The sequence below is a fragment of the Nothobranchius furzeri genome, chromosome 14 (assembly GCF_043380555.1).
Source record: "Nothobranchius furzeri strain GRZ-AD chromosome 14, NfurGRZ-RIMD1, whole genome shotgun sequence".
Classification (NCBI taxonomy): Eukaryota; Metazoa; Chordata; class Actinopteri; order Cyprinodontiformes; family Nothobranchiidae; genus Nothobranchius; species Nothobranchius furzeri.
In genome coordinates, this window is record NC_091754.1 from 809,645 (window position 1) to 829,920 (window position 20,276).

Genomic DNA, 20,276 nt, shown 5'->3' on the forward strand with positions numbered 1-20,276 from the left:
TCTCGGGGTCTTGTTCACGAGTGAGGGTAGGAGGGATCGGGAGATCGACAGGCGGATTGGTTCGGCGTCTGCAGTGATGCGGACGCTGAGCCGATCTGTCGTGGGGAAGAGGGAGCTGAGCCAGAAAGCCAGGCTCTCGATTTACCGGTCGATCTACGTCCCAATCCTCACCTATGGTCATGAGCTTTGGGTAATGACCGAAAGAACGAGATTGCGGATACAAGCGGCCGAAATGAGTTTCCTCCGTAGGGTGGCCGGGCTCAGCCTTAGAGATAGGGTGAGGAGCTCGGACATTCGGGAGGGACTCGGAGTAGAACCGCTGCTCCTCCGGATCGAAAGGAGCCAGTTGAGGTGGTTTGGGCATCTGGTCAGGATGCCTCCTGGACGCCTCCCCGGGGAGGTGTTTCGGGCATGTCCTGCCGGCAGGAGGCCCCCGGGTCGACCCAGGACACGTTGGAGAGGTTACATCTCCAATCTGGTCCGGGAACGCCTTGGGGTCCTGCCGGAGGAGCTGGTGGACAAGGCCGGGGAGAGGACGGCCTGGAGCTCCCTAATTGGGATGCTGCCCCCGCGACCCAGACCCGGATAAGCGGAGGAAGACGAAGACGAAATCTGAGATTAGATGAATCATCTGGTTAGAATAATTGATATGAGTTCAGCTGTGAAACCTAGCATTGGGCCTGAAACCGGACATCTGTGAAGGCCTCCTAAGGAGAATTAATAAAACAATCTGATAAAAGGCAAAGAAATGTTCAGCTGGGAAATCAGTGAGTATAAACATCATTTTGTATTCAGCTGCAAATGTCATCCCAAAGTTGGCCATAGCCTCGGGTACCAAACCCTGCTCCACTAAATCTACAACAAGGTTTTCTTGAAAATGATTCCAGAATTTGTCCAGAAAACAAATTATTCTGGGATTTTCAAGTGCTAATCTGTTAAAATGTACCTTCATTCACTCTTACCTAAGTACATGCATGAAGGGAAAAATGATGGAAAGTGTCTTTCCCTGCAGAAACCTACCATTCAGATCCTTTTGTGCAAGCATGGAATATATAACAGTTGTCTCAAAAACTCCACTTTTCATTTCACTACCTAATGCTCGGAGCCATTTAGAAGCACTTCAGGCGCTTTCACGACAAAAGAAATCTACTGAGTCTAACTGGCTGACAAGCCTAAATATATTTTCTGTTGGGACAAGAAGACCTCTGTAGTGTCATTTTGGTAGATACCATGGACCTGCAGCATTTGGACTGGCACTCGTTCTGTGACTAGTCCATTTCTTGACATGTTCAAGCGGCTCGTCACTTCTCTGGTAAAGCTATTTTGGGCCAGCCATGTGCCACTTATGGCCACCATGCCAATTACAAACACACATCTTCTGTGTGCTATGGAAAAGACGGTCGCTGCGTTGGATGTTTGAGTTAAACATAATCTTTTATTTAGGGTCAGCAATAGCTCTGGAGGTAGAGCGGGTTGTCCAGAAGGTTGTAGGTTTGATCCCGGCTCCTGACAGAATTCTGCTGTTGTGTCCTTGGGCAAGACGCTTAACCCTCCCTGCCTGCTGGTGATGGTCGCAGGGACCAGTGGCACTTGTGCTATGCAGTCTCGCCTATGCCAGTGTGCCCCAGGGCAGCTGGGGCTACACGCCAGGAGAGTCTTGGCCGTGGTACGGCGTCCATGCTGTGCGCCTTGCTGGACTCGCGAGATCACAAGATCCCTCAAGACTTCAAAGGTTACGGTTTGTTTATGCAATCCTCCATTAAACCCAAAAGAAGGAAATAATGCTTGATGTCATATATGATGCTCTTCCTCTCCACTGCCAGGATTAAGGCTATAAAAACACACCGCTATAAATCTGGAAAGATATTAGGAGTAAATAAGCCGTTAGGTCACACGTAAGCTTCATGAATTTGAAATAGCATCGCTGCAGTACTTTTACTAAACCATATGTGATTTCCTGTTAACAGCAGAAATTGACATGTCCCAGAAGCTGCAAAAATAGAACCCAAACCTATCTTTAGCGGCGCCGCGTGCCGCTTCTGGGACAAACCTGAAAATTGCCACTTCGCGGCTGCTTTGACTATAATAGATTCTATTTGAAGCAGCAGTGTCCCGCGTCACTGATGCTTTCAGTGTGAAACAGAGGTTTTACACTGTAGTGTAAAGTGCTCTGGAGTCCTCTGACTCTGAAAGGCGCTACAAGAGCAAGTCATTAATCATTAATTTATCATAATACAAGTTTAAAGCTTGAAACTTACCAGAATATTTTTAGTCTCATTTGTTAAATTCACACTGGTGAGTTCTAGGTAGCAGTAGATTTTGTAGCCGAGCAAATAAGAGACACATATCTCTTCTGTATATTTGATCTATGTGTTGATACGTATCATCTTTTTTCTTATTCATCACAGTGCAGTAATTAGATGTTTCTTTACCCTCACCTTCGTCAGAGCCACCAGCTGTTCGTGGCGTCACTTCCGTTCATGTGCAGGCAGGAGAGAACGATGTCGCCTTCTGCTGCCTGCATCCTTCATGCTGATAACACAGTCCCATGTGTGATCTAACATGTGAACATCGTTGTCTCTGTTCATGGTGTTGTGTCTGCATCTCCTAATCTCTATCGCTTCCTTAATCCATCTTCTGTATTTTTGTTGTTCCGTGTTTAATATCCGCGTGCTGTCCCAATCCGTGCATGTGATACCATCAGTTCTGGTGTCGCTAAGCTACAAACCCAGCACCCCAATGCATTTGTGGCTATATCTGGTGATTTTAATCATGCCTTGCTCTCTGCTACACTTCCAACATTTCAACAGTTTGTCAGCTGCTCCACCAGAGAAAACAAGACATTGGATTTCTGTTATGCAAATGTAAAGAATGCATACATGTCCAAAACAAGACCTCCTCTGGGACAATCAGATCACAATCTTGTTTTTCACTGCTCAGAATACAAACCACTTGTTCAGGGGCAAACTGTGACAAGATGAACTGTGAGAAATTGGTCACAGGACGCTGAAGAAGCCCTGCGGGGTTGTTTTGAGACCACAGATTGGATGACTCTCTGCCAAGGATATGAAGAGGACATCAATGCCATGACTTGATGTGTCACTGACTATATAAACGTCTGTGTGGACAACATCATACCCACCAGAACAGTGAGATGCTTTGCTAATAACAAACACTGGATCACCAGTGAACTGAAGAATCTGCTAAATGAGAAAAAAAGAGCCTTCAAGGAGGGAGACAGGGATCTACTGAGGAGTATACAGAAGCAACTGAAGATCAAGATCAGAGACAGCAAGGAGGCATACAGGAAGAAGCTGGAGAACAACCTACAGAGGAACAATATCAGAGATGTCTGGTCAGGGATGAAGAAGATCACAGGCTTCAAGCAGAGGAAGGATTGCACAGATGGCAGCCTGGACACAGCCAATGAACTGAACAAGTTCTTCAATAGGTTCAGTTCAGGAACAAACCCAGCATCCTCCTCGCCTATCCCCAGCCAATCAGACATCCCATCTTCCTCTGATCCAACAATTTCCTGTCACATGCCAGCTCTTTTGTCCTCTAACACAGTCATGGACTCTTCTGGTTCTATAAATCTGTCTTCAACCAAGTCAGGAGATACTGTTGCCCCAGTTACCTCCCCCTCCCACCTATCTGTCTCTAGAAGTCAGGTGAAGAGGCAGCTGGAGAGACTGAACAGGAACAAGGCTGTAGGTCCAGATGGTGTCAGCCCCAGAGTACTGAAGGCCTGTGCAGAGCAGCTCTGTGGGATTCTGCAGCACCTCTTCAACCTCAGCCTGGCCCAGGAGAAGGTTCCAGTCCTGTGGAAGACATCCTGCCTTGTTCCAGTTCCAAAGAAAACTCGCCCATCAGTCAGTGACGACTACAGACCGGTTGCCCTGACATCTCACATCATGAAGGTCCTGGAGAGACTCCTGTTGGTCCACCTGAATAAGCAAACTAGAACATATCAGGACCCGCTGCAGTTTGCTTATCGCCATGGAGTTGGAGTTGAAGATGCCATCATCCAGCTGCTTCAACCAACCCACTGTCATCTGGACAAAGCAGGCAGCACTGTGAGGGTCATGTTCTTTGATGTCTCCAGTGCATTTAACACAATCCAGCCTGATGTACTTTGCCAGAAACTCCAGAAGACACAGGTGGGGGCCTCAACTATCGCCTGGATTAAAGACTACCTGACAAACAGACCACAGTTTGTGAGGCTGAAGAACTGCACATCAAACCAGGCGATCAGTAACATTGGAGCACCACAGGGGACTGTACTCTCACCATTCCTTTTCACCCTGTACACCTCAGACTTCCAGTACAAATCAGAGACCTGTCATCTACAGAAATACTCAGATGACTCTGCAGTTGTCGGGTGTATCAGAGACGGACAGGAAGCTGAGTACAGAGAGCTGGTGGAGCGCTTTGTGGCATGGTGTGGAAACAATCATCTGACCTTGAACGTGAACAAAACAAAGGAGATGATTTTAGACTTCAGAAGAAACAGGGTGGAGTCAAACACTGTTTCCATCATGGGAGAAGAAGTGGAGGTGGTTGAGGAATACAAATACCTTGGAGTTCACCTGGACAACAGACTGGACTGGAGAAAGAACAGCGAAGCCGTTTACAAGAAGGGACACAGCAGACTGCACTTCTTGAGGACGCTTAGGTCCTTCAATGTCTGTAGCAAGATGCTGCAGATCTTCTACAAGTCTGTTGTTGAGAGTGTAATCTCTTCAGCCATCGTCTGTTGGGGTAGCAGCATCAGAAGCAGGGACCTGAAAAGGCTCAACAGCCTAATAAAAAAGGCTGGTTCTGTTCTGGGGACAACTGTGGAACCACTGGAGGAGATCATGCAAAGAAGGATTCTCCAGAGAATCAAGAACATGATGGACAACCCTGAGCATTCTCTTCACAAGACTGTCCGACAATGGAAGAGTGTCTTCAGTCAGAGGCTTCTTCAGTTTGGCTGCAACACTGACCGCTACTGGAGATCCTTCCTGCCAACAGCCATTGTAATATACAACAACTCTTTGATGACTTGAATATTATTATTATCCTGAGCTACTACAGCAATCAGTTTCCCTCTGGGATTAATAAAGTATTTTTGAATTGAATTAAAACAACGATGCTGAAATTTCTCAAATGCTGTGTGTGTGCGTGCGTGCGTGTGTGTGTGTGTGTTGGAGAAAGAGAGAGAGAGTGTGTATTTTGTCTATGTAAAATAAATACCCATTTAAATTACTTGAAAGTGTTTCAACATGATGTGGGTGATGGAATGCATTTACCTTACCAAGACCAGGGATGTTGTGTGAAGATGTTGGATTAAATGTGGCCCTTCTACAAATATTGCCACCCCTTTGATGTCAAAACGTCCAAAAAATCATAAATCCACCTCTGGTTTTTCTGTATGCGCAAACAAACCATTGATTTTCCCCCAACTGTTCTGTGCACTGACACTACAAAAAATTAGAACAAATGACAAGACTGTGGACAGAAGAAGTGCTGCCAAGATTGGTCAACTAGTCATGATAACAGACAAGATGTAATAATCAAAGATTTTGTTGATGTTTGAAGCTTCGGTTTTCTCACAAAACTGGCGCTGTACCTCCCGCTGGCATCACAGGACAAGACTAAACAATCACCATGATACAGCAACGGAGCTACAAAATGTGGAAACATTTTGTGACAGTCCAAGGTAAAATCTGCAATGTAGAAGCTGCCTTCTATGGCAGTAAGACTGTGACGCACAAGTATTTTAAAATGATGATTACGAAGAAAGAGTCGCCTCATTTCACCAAGAAAACATTTACAGATGTACATCTATTGTTTGTTTCGTCTTGGTTGATGCCTGATACGTTTCAACTAACCATGACCTGCTAATTTCAAATTCTTTCCAGCCTCCCACACACCTGACCGAACACATCTGAAAGCCTCCACCCTCCTGTGACGGGGCTCAGAAACGCTGGTGGCTACAGCCCCTGCTGTTCCCTTCACCTGCTCCCTCTCTTATGCAGCGGTGACAGAACAGCTCAGCAAATGTCCGCCTACAGCCTCCAACCAAGCTGTACAAACTCCACTGGTGTCAGCTGGTTGCACAGTCAACCCCAACATGCCACTTCTAATCTCGCCCCCAGTCCGTTGGGCCGAGTTCTGGAGTGGAGCCTCAGACAGCCGGATGGCTGGTGAGAAGTGGCAGGATTTGGTCTCAGAGGCAGACGAGGAAGCCTAATCTTGTGTGCATAAGACCACCAGAGAGGCTTGGCCAGGACTTAGGAGAGATAGACAGAGAATTGAGAGTTGGAGACCAGACCAGACCAGGTAAGCAGAATGGAGCTGAAGGATGTAGAAGAGCTGTATGAGGGTGAGGGATAAGAGCTCAGGGAGAAGGTAGGTATTACTGTGCTGCAAGAATTTTATAATAAAAGGCTCAAGTGCAAAGAAAGTTGATAATTACATTGAATGGAAATAAGCCTTGAGTGTGCAAAAACCCATATTCATCTGTCAGCACACCACTTGTTCATGTACAGTTCATGGAGATCTGTAGCTTTCATCTATTTGTGACTAAAGTATTTCGTTTAGGTCTTTAGAGAGAAACATCTTGGAGCTGCACAGTGCATTTGTGGTTGGTCTTAATCTGAATCTGGACTCAGGTATTTGTGTCTAAGTCCTTATCCATAGTGGCCCACCAGGTCAGCCAAGAGCTGTTGTCAAGATCCACAAACAAGTGCAAGGGTGTTGAACACCTTTTCCAGTAGTAGCACATGAACACACCTGCTGGTAACTGAGCTAATCATCCACCTCCTTTGGGATGGAAAAACATAAAAAATGTATGTGACGTTTTCAGTTTCCTACCATGTACCTCGCACGTTAGTTAGTTCAATCAAACATCTTCCAGTATGGCCAGAAACATTCTTTAAAGGGAGACTAGGTAGGTTTGGCCAGCTATTAGCACCCCCTAGTGTCCGTTTTGTAGACCCAAAAGCAAAACCTAACTCCCCGATGTGCGTTCGTCTTTTTAACACCTGAATGGCTGCTTATACTGAGCCACAACATGCTCTCACACACGAAGCGTTGAAAAATGATGCTGGGTGACCAGCCGTCACAACGCGTCGGAAGGCGACGCGCTGTGCCAGAGCATCGGTTTCCGACGCCTGCGGTTAAACACACATTTCACTGACATCGTCTTCGTCTTCGTCTTCATCTTCCTCCGCTTATCCGGGTCCGGGTCGCGGGGGCAGCATCCCAATTAGGGAGCTCCAGGCCGTCCTCTCCCCGGCCTTGTCCACCAGCTCCTCCGGCAGGACCCCAAGGCGTTCCCGGACCAGATTGGAGATGTAACTTCTCCAACGTGTCCTGGGTCGACCTGGGGGCCTCCTGTCGGCAGGACATGCCCGAAACACCTCCCCGGGGAGGCGTCCAGGAGGCAACCTGACCAGATGCCCAAACCACCTCAACTGGCTCCTTTCGATCCGGAGGAGCAGCGGTTCTACTCCGAGTCCCTCCCGAATGTCCGAGCTCCTCACCCTATCTCTAAGGCTGAGTCCGGCCACCCTACGGAGGAAACTCATTTCGGCCGCTTGTATCCGCGATCTCGTTCTTTCGGTCATTACCCAAAGCTCATGACCATAGGTGAGGATTGGGACGTAGATCGACCGGTAAATCGAGAGCCTGGCTTTCTGGCTCAGCTCCCTCTTCCCCACGACAGATCGGCTCAGCGTCCGCATCACTGCAGACGCCGAACCAATCCGCCTGTCGATCTCCCGATCCCTCCTACCCTCACTCGTGAACAAGACCCCGAGATACTTAAACTCCTCCACTTGAGGTAGGACCACTCCCCCGACCCGGAGGTGGCAAGCCACCCTTTTCCGGTCGAGAACCATGGTCTCAGATTTGGAGGTGCTGATCCTCATCCCAGCCGCTTCACATTCGGCCGCGAACCTACCCAGCAAGAGCTGAAGGTCAGAGCTGGATGAAGCTAGGAGGACCACATCATCCGCAAAAAGCAGAGACGAGATTCTCCTGCCACCAAACTCGACACACTCCACACCACGGCTGCGTCTAGAAATTCTGTCCATAAAGGTAATGAACAGAACCGGTGACAAAGGGCAGCCCTGGCGGAGTCCAACCCTCACTGGGAACAGGTCCGACTTACTACCGGCTATGTGGACCAAACTCACGCTCCTCTGGTAAAGGGACTGAATGGCCCTTAACAGAAAGCCACCCACCCCATACTCCTGGAGCGTCCCCCACAGGGTGCCCCTGGGGACACGATCATAAGCCTTCTCCAAATCCACAAAGCACATGTGGATATGTTGGGCAAACTCCCATGCCCCCTCCATCACCCTTGCAAGGGTATAGAGCTGGTCCACAGTTCCACGGCCAGGACAAAAACCACACTGCTCCTCCTCTATCTGAGATTCAACTATCGATCGGACCCTCCTCTCCAGTACCTTGGCGTAGACCTTTCCAGGGAGGCTGAGGAGTGTGATCCCCCTATAGTTGGAACACACCCTCAGGTCACCCTTCTTAAAGATGGGGACCACCACCCCGGTCTGCCACTCCCTAGGAACTGCCCCCGATGACCACGCAATGTTGTAGAGACGTGTCAACCATGACAGCCCTACAACATCCATAGCCTTGAGATACCCAGGACGAACCTCATCCGCCCCCGGGGCTCCGCCGCTGTGTAGTTGTTTGACTACCTCAGCAACTTCTGTCCCCGAGATCGGACAGTCCATCCCCAGGCCTCCCAGCTCTGGTTCCTCCTCGGAATGCGCATTGGTGGGATTGAGGAGCTCCTCAAAGTATTCCTTCCACCGTCCGACTATAGCCTCAGTTGACGTCAGCAGCTCCCCATCCCCACTGTAAACAGTGTGAGCGAGTTGCTGCCTTCCTCTCCTGAGGTGCCGGACAGTTTGCCAGAACCTCTTTGGAGCCGATCGATAGTCTTTCTCCATGGCCTCACCAAACTCCTCCCACGCCCGAGATTTTGCCTCGGCAACTGCCACTGCTGCACCCCGCTTGGCTATCCGGTACCTGTCTGCTGCCTCCGGAGACCCACAGACCAGCCACGCCCTGTAGGCCTCCTTCTTCAGCCTGACGGCTCCCCGAACCTCTGGTGTCCACCAGCGGGTACGGGGGTTGCCACCACGACTGGCACCGGCCACCTTACGACCACAGCTAGCAACAGCCGCCTCGACAATCGCAGAGTGGAACAAGGCCCACTCGGACTCAATGTCCCCCACTGCTCTCGGGACGTGGTCAAAGCTCTGCCGGAGGTGGGAGTTGAAGACCGTCTTGACAGGTTCTTCTGCCAGGCGTTCCCAGCAGACCCTCACTATGCGTTTGGGTCTGCCAGGTCTACGCGGCATGTTCCCTTGCCATCTGATCCAACTCACCACCAGGTGGTGATCAGTTGACAGCTCCGCCCCTCTCTTCACTCGGGTGTCCAAAACATACGGCCGCAGGTCAGATGATACGACTACAAAATCTATCATCGACCTGTGACCTAGGCTGCCCTGGTACCAAGTGTACCGGTGGGCATCCTTATGTTCGAACATGGTGTTCGTTATGGCCAAACTGCGGCTTGCACAGAAGTCCAATAACAAAACACCGCTCGAGTTCAGATTAGGTGGGCCGTTCCTCCCAATCACACCCCTCCAGGTCAAGCTGTCATTGCCCACGTGAGCATTGAAGTCCCCCAGCAGGACAATGGAGTCCCCTGATGGAGCACTATCTAGCACTCGTCCCAGGGACTCCAAAAAGGGTGGGTACTCTGAACTGATATTTGGCCCATAAGCACAAACAACAGTCAGGACCCGTTCCCCAACCCGAAGGCGCAAGGAAGCTACCCTCTTGTCCCCCGGGGTAAACCCCAACACACAGGCAGAGAGTCTCGGGGCTAACAAAAAGCCAACCCCAGCCCTCCGCCTCTCACCCGGAGCAACTCCAGCAAAGTAGAGTGTCCAACCCCTCTCCAGGTCTCGGGTTCCAGAGCCAATGCAATGTGTCGAGGTGAGTCCGACTATATCTAGCCGGTACCGCTCAACCTCTGCCACAAGCTCCGGCTCCTTCCCCGCCAGCGAGGTGACGTTCCATGTCCCAAAAACTAGTTTTCTTGTCCGGGGATAGGACCGCCAAGGCTCCCGCCTTGGTCTGCCACCCGATTCACATTGCACCGGACCCTTCATGTTCCTCCTGCGGGTGGTGGGTCCACAGTTGGACGAGCCCATGTATCCGGTTCGGGCTGGGCCCGGCCGGGCCCCATGGGCGAAAGCCCGGCCACCAGGCGCTCGCTCACGGGCCCCAACCCCAGGCCTGGCTCCAGGGTGGGACCCCGGTAACCCTCCGGGCCGGGTACTCCGACTCTTCGTTTTAACCGCCATGAAAGATCCTTCGAACCGTTCTTTGTCTCACCCTTCACCTAAGACCAATTTGTCATGGGAGACCCTACCAGGGGCACTAAGTGCCCCAGACAACATAGCTCCTAGGATCATTAGGGCACTCAAACTCCTCCACCAAGATAAGGTGACGGTTCAAGGAGGTTTCACTGACATTTAACCTCTAACCTCTTGCTATTTAACCTTCCCCTCACCCCCATCCTAACCTTAACCCTGTTGCTCATTCTAAACTTCCCGTTAACCATGTTTGAGAGGGACATTACAACTAGAAACAAAGTTTTGCATGTGCAACAGGGTTAAGGTTAGGATGGGCGTGAGGGGAAGGTTGTATAGCAAGAGGGTAAAGGTCACAATTTGTTGAAATCTCCATTTTCCCGCGGCAGTCAGGAAACGACGCTCTGGCACAGCACGTTGCCTCTCGATGCGTTGGGGCTCCAAGTGTTTGTTTCCTGGGCTCCCAACACGTCGGAAACAAAAGCTTGGTCACCCATCATCAGTTTTCAGCGCTTTGGGTGTGAGAACGTGTTGTGAGCCACGATCCTCTGGAGGTATCTACAGGAGCGCTTTACCAATTGATTAACTAATTCAGCTGTGTTCATGATCTAAAACATGCTGGTCTAAGTCCCAACGGAGCAGCACGCCAGTCTGAAGTTGCAAGTGGAATATTCTGGCCACAGGGGGCGATAGAGGCTGGGTGGCCTTTCTTTAACCCTGTAAAGGATCACACCAGAGAAAATGTTTGTTTTCACATAACAGTGGGCTTGGATATTAATAGAAGCAGTTTGTTCTAAATGTGTTAATTGTCTCGCTGCCATTCTATCTGACACAGTAGAAATGTCATCAACAACTATTCATCACTCCCCCCCTCCCCCCCGTCGGAGGCTCAGCAGGGGGCATGAGATGAGAAAGGAGAAGGGTGACTGTGACACTTGGGCTGTGCTGCTTTAAGTGTGAGGCGTGCACTGCAAGATTGCTTTTAGTTAAAACTGCACAACACAGCTGTCTGTGACCAGAAAAGCTTGTTAATCAACCTGCTCTTTGTAGTTGTGACAGTAATGTTTTACATGTCAGTCACATCTACTAACCCTTCAGAAAGTGTAAAATGGTGATAAAGGGGGTAAAGTTTATTTTCATGAAAATAAAGTCCCACTAATGAGATTTGTCTGATGGTTAAAGGTGTTGAAAGCCAGTTTCCTGATGCATTTTCACAAAGAATGGAAGCTCCTTTACTTTTGAAGCGATGCTGTTCTTGTTTTATAAACAGAAATATGACCAAAAGCTCTGAGTAAAGGATTGAGGGGCTCTACCTGTGATTTCAACTCAACGTTTCGTCAAAAAGCATCGAAAAGGCAGAAAAACAAACTAAATGGAAAGAGCTGTGTTGGTTTTATGAGACTGCCCTCAAAAGAATCCACTTAAAATAATGATGAGAATGAAACAGAAAATGTGTTTTTTTAAACTCCAAATGCTAGAATGAGTGTTTTTTCCAGACATGACCCCCCCCCCCCCCCATCTTTAATATACTGTAATATTTGGAGGCTCTGCTCCATCATGCAGCGCTCCTGCTCCTCAATGCAATTTCAGCAAGTAAATAAACAAGAGAACTGTCCCTCTGCCAGTCTGCCATTACTGCTCGCGCAGTGATCTGCTCCTGTGATGTAAACAAACGGCCAGCCATGCTGGGCGCTCCCAAAGCGCCACGTATAAGTTCTCTCAAATCACAAAGCTCTCAGCACACAGAGAGTTTTTCCTCTTAAATGCCATAAGGGACACGCCCGCTTCTCCTGAGACAAGCGCTGAAACCCACAAATAAACAGCCTTCAGACGTTTACATATGGAGCGCGATGCCGCCGAGGGCCTCCAGAGAGTGAGCAGTAAGCTCATTTGCACTGCGGATGCAAAGATTCAGAAATGGCTGCTTGAGTTTGTGACTACTGACTAAGAGGGGGAAATATTCCAGCTGTAGGAGTAATGGAAATACTCAGAGCTATGATGGAGCTCCACGAATACTTATTTTTATTTTGTTTGTTTTTAACATGGGGCTGGCAGGGTGATGTGATGTTAGCAGTAAGCGTGGGTTTCTCTGGGTACTCCAGCTTCTTCCCACTGTGCAAAACATGCATGTTGGGTTAATTGGTGCTTTAAAAATAAATGCAAGAGTGTTCTTAAATAAAAAAAAAGACCGTTCCATTTTCACGATTGCATTTGAGATAATGTGCAGAGGTTCAATGCCCTGCAAGGCTATCACAATATAATACAATCTTGTTTTTCATATCGGTCGATATCAATATAAATGTAAAACTTGTCAATCTTTAAAGTGACAATGTGTATTTTTCCTGGCGATAGGGGGTAGTACACACCTAAATCACTTTATCTACGGATGGCCATTAGGGTCAAAAATCCCTGGGGGCTCAACCTCCAGCAAAATGACGAGAACATCAGATTCCCTTTCATCACTGGCAACGGGGTGAATGTGTATAACAACGTTCATGAATGGCAAACATTTTGTAACTGTTTGTTACAAATCAGTAAATGCATTTTGTCCTCAGGAGCTCCCAAAGGGGGAAACATGGCGTCCAATATGGCGCCGCCCAGAGACTTAGGCTACGTTCACACTGCAGGCAAAAGCGCATCAACTCTGCTTTTTTCCCTACGTGCAACCCATACCTGATTTTTTTATGACAGTCTGAACGCACAGATCCAGTTTTTCCGAACGCGACCCATGTCATTAGAATACGTGGTTTTGATTCCGACACATATCTGATGTTTTTGAAAGCGACTGCAGTCTGAACGGTCATGTCGCATTAAATCCGTCTCCTACGTCACTGAGTCAGCGGAGGACAGCGTCGTGATGGATGTTCCAGAGGAGACGCGCTGATGGAAGGGTTCAGGAGTCTGTCTGGACATCCTGTTTTAGGTTTAGGAATTACAAACACAGGAGAGCATGAGAACGGGAGGTGCTGCCGGGGCAAGGCGTTTTACCGGTCTCCATCTCCGTGAAGGGGGGGGGGGGGTTCTCTGTGAATAAATTAATACCAGAACATTTTTGGCGAATAATAATTCAGGAACACAGCAGGAACAAGGAGTAAAATAGTTTTTAAAACAGTTTCCATCCCAAAATGGAGGAATTAACAGGTGTGATCCTGATCCTGCGGATGAACCGTCAGTGAAGGGTACTGCACAGCTCCGCCGCTCCTGGTTTCGGCTCCACTGAGTGTGGCTGCTTGTCTTCTGCGCATGTGGGTCACTTTGGGGTCGTGAAGCGTTCACACTGGAGAGAGTTTGATGTCGCATTTCAGTCATAGTGTGAACAGCCACAAAAAACGATCGAATTTACTCAAAAAATTGGAATTGAGCCTCAAGGCCTGCAGTGTGAACGTAGCCTTAGATCCATTCCTGTGTATTCTAGACCTGATTTTTATGGTTTTGGTTACAAAACTGCCAATATTTTCAACAACATTTTGATGGATGTTTCCAGAGATTAACGGTGACGACTACACATTGTCACTTTAATGTTCTCTGGTACTTTTAAGTGAGATTCGATACCTCACTTCGTGTCTTTCTACTTTGTTGTGTATTTAGTATCAATTGGATCTTGTTAGCAATAACTTGTTGGCAATAACTTGTTGGCGCTAGCTACAGCAGGTGTGGTAGGGTTGTTTACAACTGCTGTAATTCCACCTTCAACCAGTAGGAGGGAGAAGCAAAACATACATTTAGTGTTGATTTGATTTAATTGGCTATTCATAGAAATGATCTCGAAATATACATTTTTATGGTTTTATTATCTAGCCCTATTTGATAGTTTAATTATTAATAAAACTAGTTTGTGGTGATTAAACAGACTCTGTGACCAGATTCTGGTGAACCATCAACATCAGTCTAGATCAGGGGTACTCCATTCTGGGCCTGGAGGGCCAGTATCCAGCACCTTTTAGTGGTTTCTCTGCTCCAACACACTTGGTTTAGAGTTGGAATCGCCTGTGCAGCAGCTCATCAGGCTCTGCAGAAACCTGCTAATTACCTGCTGCTTGAATTCAGGTGTGTTGAAGACTAAAAAGCGCTGAATACCGGCACCCTAGGCCCAGATGTTAATGCCCTGGCAGATGATCCGTCTTACTGCCGTTGCTTATGATACGAGTGAGTGGTGTAAATGATCATTTAGGTCAGGACAAATGTGATGTCCAGCTAATATCACGTTTTAACTGTGAATATAAAACTCATAAGAAATAACCTGTTCAGGTTTACTGCTGTACTGAACATCAGCACAACAGTAATGGCTGCAATTATGGTCAAGATAATGAGAAAATGTTCCTCTGCCTGCTGCAGTAGAGCACAAGAGAGGCAACAGAGGTGCTGCTTTATTCCTTTCCTCCCTTACACTTTCAATTATTTTTCCTCCCGTCTTTTATTCAGTCCTCCCTTCACCTTTACTTCCCCACGTTCCTCTGAGACCGTGGGTTTGCTAGCAACATCCATGCACACCATCTAATGAGCTAGTTTATGGAAACGGGGGCTGGTGTGGCTCGACCAAAAAGGTTGTGAAAGCAACCTGAAGATGGAGGGAACTGGTGTCAAAGTGGTAACAAGGTGGGGAATTAAATTCATTAGCAAAATTGCATTTTTAAAGAAAATTTGTTAGTCAACCTCAATTCCCCAAAGAAGAGCCAATGAGGGGATGGATGGCTCCACTTCGACGGCAGGAGGGATTATAATCCCTCGTTTATCCGGTAGATCATTTCTGCTTCCCTGAGCAGCTTTACTAGGCTGACGGTTACACTCTAGGTAGTTATGGGGCAGTTTATCATCACTGAGTAGGTATAGATTGCCAAGTTTGAGCAGGAGAGGAAAAATCTGTTGTGTCATTTGTATCATTTGTTGTTCTTTTGACAACTTTTAGATTGTGTTCCTCTCAGATTGGACGCCACAGCAGCTGAGCTGCACACACACTCATGCACACACACACACAGCATCACTGACATTCCCTCTTAAAGCATTCACCTGCTTCCTTGCCTCCGTCTCTTAATCCCAGTCAAATCCCACTATTATACAAAAAAAATAATCCTGCCTTCTCTCACCCAATATCTGCCTTGATTTGCTGCAATCCTCCCACCACACTGTACCTCTCAGCCTCGTTTCATTATTTTTGGAATAATGCGAAAAAAGCTTTGACAATAAAAATCCCTCGATGCTGGCGGGAGTCGGGGGTGGCCCCAAACGTAACGTGGCCGCTCTCTTCATGCCACTTTTCACCCACCGACGTGGAAAGCTGAGGAACACCGCCGGCCTGCACCGCCTGAACCTCACTGCCACTCCTTCTGAATGGATCTCACTCCGAGGACCCGCTGCACAAAAACACCCACACCAGTGAGGGAAATCTCAATCATTTCAGTGTGGTGTGACTGGATACGTTCCCATGGAGAGACAAAAGAAAGCAAGGCAGTGGAGGTGAGAGATGGGGATGAAAAGAGGAGGTGAGATGAAGAATCTGTGTGGATGAAGGGATCTAACCACTTTGCTTCCATCCCAGTTGCAGATTCTATCCCACTAGGTTGAGATTACATGGCCAGTATGAGGTTTATCTGCCCGTCCTGTCTTATGTGTGCTTCACTGTATTTTTTGGGTTCTGACCAACGCTGCATTAAAGTCAAACTTTCCATGTTTTCATGTCTCCTTCAAGAGGAAAAATAATAATAATAATTTTGCATCATTATTTAAAATCTGCCCACATAAAAAAAACAATCCCCTCAGCCGAGACGGCGTTTCTTAATACTTGTGTCATTTTTAAATTACACATTTCAGACAATTGGATCATTAGAACAAAACACCTCATTAAGACTCAGCCCCCAACGTTCATGAGCTTTCTGCAGCATCTGCTCCGTCACTTTTAGAACATGACTGCGGTAAATAATAGCTCATTAAATCACAGTAAGAAGTCTGCATGCAGACAATCTAAGCCTATTATTAGATCAAGAATCATAAATCACCTTAAGATTCGTGCAACACAGCACAGGGTAAGACTCACTATTTGACACGTTTCACCGTTTGTAATTTTAGTCTTTTAGTGTTTGTGGTTTCATGGTTTTAATTTCACCAGAGAAAACTGTTGTCGTCATGGAAACAAAAAGCATGCCTGTTATTCCCCGGCTCAGACACTGGAGCAGATCTGTGATGACATGAGAAGTGTCGATTAAATGGGCATGATTTCAGAAACCCCGAAGAGTAACTGAGGCCAGAGGAAAGTTGTAACCACAGGTCGGGCTTCCGTTTTACGGAAAGACCCCGAGCAGAAAGCCAGACAGATCCGGATCGCTGCAACGTTGCACCAAGGATGCATTTTTAAATGATGACATTGTTTTTTAGTTTCTATAAATCTACATGTTTGTGGTACAGTTAGTTTGTTTGAGCTGAAGTTACTTGTGGAAGATAACGGCACAACTTGATTATTTAGTTAAAGACTGCTTGGGCAGTTTGACTTTGTCCTTTATTCAGACAGTTTGAAACTCACCAAGAAATAAAGGTTTCATTAGGTCTAGGACGAGACTGTTGTTGGAGAACGATCCAACAAAGTACTTTACATTTTCACTGGAGAATAAAATATAAGGATTTTACTTCACATTACCAATATAGGATGGAAAATTCTCCCATTTTCAAGCTCTTAAACGGAAAAGGTTTTCCCCACATGAATGATTTAGTTAAAGTAACTTTGTTTATCCGTTCTGTTTGATATTTACTAGAAGTCTGGGATAAAAGATGCTAAAACATTTCTATCAACTCACTGAGTAAAACTCTTAAAAACAACGACACAGAGCTCTCAGGTCTTGGGCACTGAAAGACACATTTGGACAAGCTAACATAGGACATCTGAAGCTCATCGTATCAAATCAAAAAGTTATGAAAGTAGTTGTGTCCAAATTCAGGGGAAGTATTCTAGTGAGTACTCATCCTCTCTGCATTACATTAGTCGGGTCTTTCTTTGACCACCAAGGATGAGCAGCCCCAGCTTTGGGACAATAAGTCAAGAAATACGGGAGCGGTTGTGTTGTTGGTTTTAATTTGACTCTTCGATATTAATATAGTAACATTTAAAACTGTATTCCTCTTTCACTTCATTTGCCATCGTTACAAGAACCAGAATTTTCCTTTGGCCTGTAGGGAATCCTGGGCTAGCCTGTTTCATATGAGGGTGCATCAGAACTGCCCTCTAAATTTGGATTAAACTGGGACAAATTTTGGTTATCCTTCAAATTTGGACAGCCTTTGTTGGGTAAAAACAGTGTTGAAATGATTTTGACTGGGTAACATCTGGTGTTTTTAAATTAAACGAAGGTTCATCCTCATTATATTTTTTATTATTACTCTGTAAGTTCCAGCAGGGAGGTTTTCGACCTCGACCTTGCTGCCAGGACTGATGCAAATCTTGTTATCAGTAGAATTCCCTTGAGAAGTGCAGACTACAGCCTCTCTGTTGTATCAAGCACCTGGGAATGTTCTCTCCCTGGGTGAGAGTCTGAGAACGCCGTGTGTGCGTTTATCTTTTAATCTGTGTGTGCTGAGTAATTTCAATAAAACCTTTCTGATGGCGTCGGCCCGGCGAGAGAGCGAACCGACTACCGACTGGTGTGTATCTTCATTCTCTCTGACTTTGCAAAGTCTGATTATTGATTGGTGTTTGATCATTAGTTATTGGTATTGATAATCTAAAACCTGATAACCCTTGTGTGTGTTGGACTTTCTTTGAGGTAATCCTGGATTGAATAATAAAATTACCCAACAGCCTTCCTCCTTGGCTGTGATGCAGTTAGTCCAAAATGCATACTCCAAAGGACGCAGCCTCTGGATTTGGACACATCCTTGGTATTTCCAAATTTCCTTGAATGCAACATCAGTGGCTTAGCCCTTCCACTTTCCTATCAGGTGACCCCACCAGGACAGGGGGTGGTTAAACAGGGTTTAAAGTTTATGTCTTGGCAGGGGGGAAGTTATGCATCCTTTAAAAAACATTAAAATAAAAAAATCAAAATACACCAGAGGTCCATCTGACCCCAAGGCAGGAGGGTTAGTTGTGGTAGCTCCATAGAGCCGGGCCAATGTTTGACATCTATAACTGTATTACTGCTGTTTGAGGTAGATATTTGGAGCTCAATGTTGTGTTATTTAACTAAATGTATCATTTATTAGATTAATACATCTAATAATGTGATCTGTGTGCTGGTTTCAGCCAGGACATACAAACTGGACTGTTCTTAGATTATAACTGGGAGAACTGGGGTAGAGGGGCCACTGTGGTCATGACGAGCACATTTTGACGTAACTCCATCTTCAACAGATGTAATCTCACACAAGACGTGAGAGCTCTGCAACTATTACAACAATAAAAGCCTGGTTAATGACACAGATAAAGGTACTAAGTGAGACTATTTTTGAGAGGGATTGGAACGTATGGAATGGGAACCCCCTGGAAGTCAAAGACATTCTAGAGTCTAGAAGAAGCATCTCAGTAGTTTAACGCTCAAACCAAAGGTGTTTCTGCTTGGTTTACCGCTGACCAGTCAGTGAGACACAAACTCTGAACTTATTCTTAATGATGCAGTTTGATTTACTGCAAAGACAAATCGATGTTTGCCACCAAACGTTGGTCATGCAGTGATGAAGTCGGCTCTGTTCTATAAAGTTCCGTACACGTTCTACATACATGCAGCTCAGTTTATGGTCCAGGGTGTTTAGATGACCTCTGCAATGAACAGACTGCTTCTGTTGGATCTTGGTGCAAAAACGTCAACTTCAGTGACGTTCTGAGTTCCCAACGAGGCTGGGAGCCTATCTGGCCCTCGGCTTTCACCTGCCTGTTAAGGTGGAACATATTGGCTAGATGGGTTTTCTGTGTGTATAAGATTTGCAGCACAGAATAACAGAATAGGGGACACACACACACACACACACACACACACACACACGCACGCACGCACACACACACACACCAAATGGGTGGGCTGGGGGCGAGCCTTATCTCTGTGCCACAAAGTGGGAAGATTAGATTACTCACTTCCCTAAACCTCTAACTTGGTTACCATGGCAATAGCTGTGTGACTGAGGCAGCAGCGCACCACGCTGGAGGCTGTTGGATGGAGCAATCAGCAGGGAAACAAAGGGTTATCCAGATTCTATTTTATTTATTTATTTATTTATTTTTCTTCAAATCTATTTTATTTTATTTTATTTTATTCTGTCCACTGAGGTGTGCAGTTTGCATTTTGGAAACCTTTGCAAACATTAAGATTAGATTTGTTCCTCACAATATTTGGAAATCCAATGAAACAATTAAGTGTTTCATGGTGGTTTGTTGCATGCCGACCCAGGAAGATCAATTGATATTGAATTCATAATTGCACCATGGTGGAGCCTCGGCCTTAATTCAAACTAATGAAGTGCTGGCAAATCCATAGTGTTGTGGGTCTGATCATTGGATTAATTACCCCAGTCTGGCTATTGTATTTCAATTAGGCCCAGTACAGTGTTCATCTTTTCATTAGTCAACAAGCACAAAAACTGATACTGTTCAAAGGCTGGAGACAGAGCATGTGAGTCTGATTATAGCAGTACAAATTTAGCATCGCTAAAACGTGTTTAGTCATGACTATTCCTCAGCTTCAGTCTGCATTTAACGCGCTTTTGTCCTTATTACTCAACATATACATCACACAAACAGGGAATGTGTGAGGATGTTATCTCACTAGGCTGAGACTGTGTGAGAGAAAAAAGTAGCAGAAAAAAAAAACATTTTCAGTTTAAATCACACAAAACACTGAAAGGTGACATTTTTATATTGCATCATGGCAAAATCTACAACTCTGAATGTTAACTTTT

The 20,276-nt window shown here is 46.4% G+C and overlaps 1 protein-coding gene across 1 annotated transcript in view; it reads right to left on the reverse strand.

Annotated features, from left to right (window-relative positions):
• Positions 1-20,276, reverse strand: part of tmeff2a (transmembrane protein with EGF-like and two follistatin-like domains 2a) — a 184,478-nt gene that overhangs the window by 55,784 nt on the left and 108,418 nt on the right. The gene's annotated exons all lie outside the window — the stretch shown is intronic.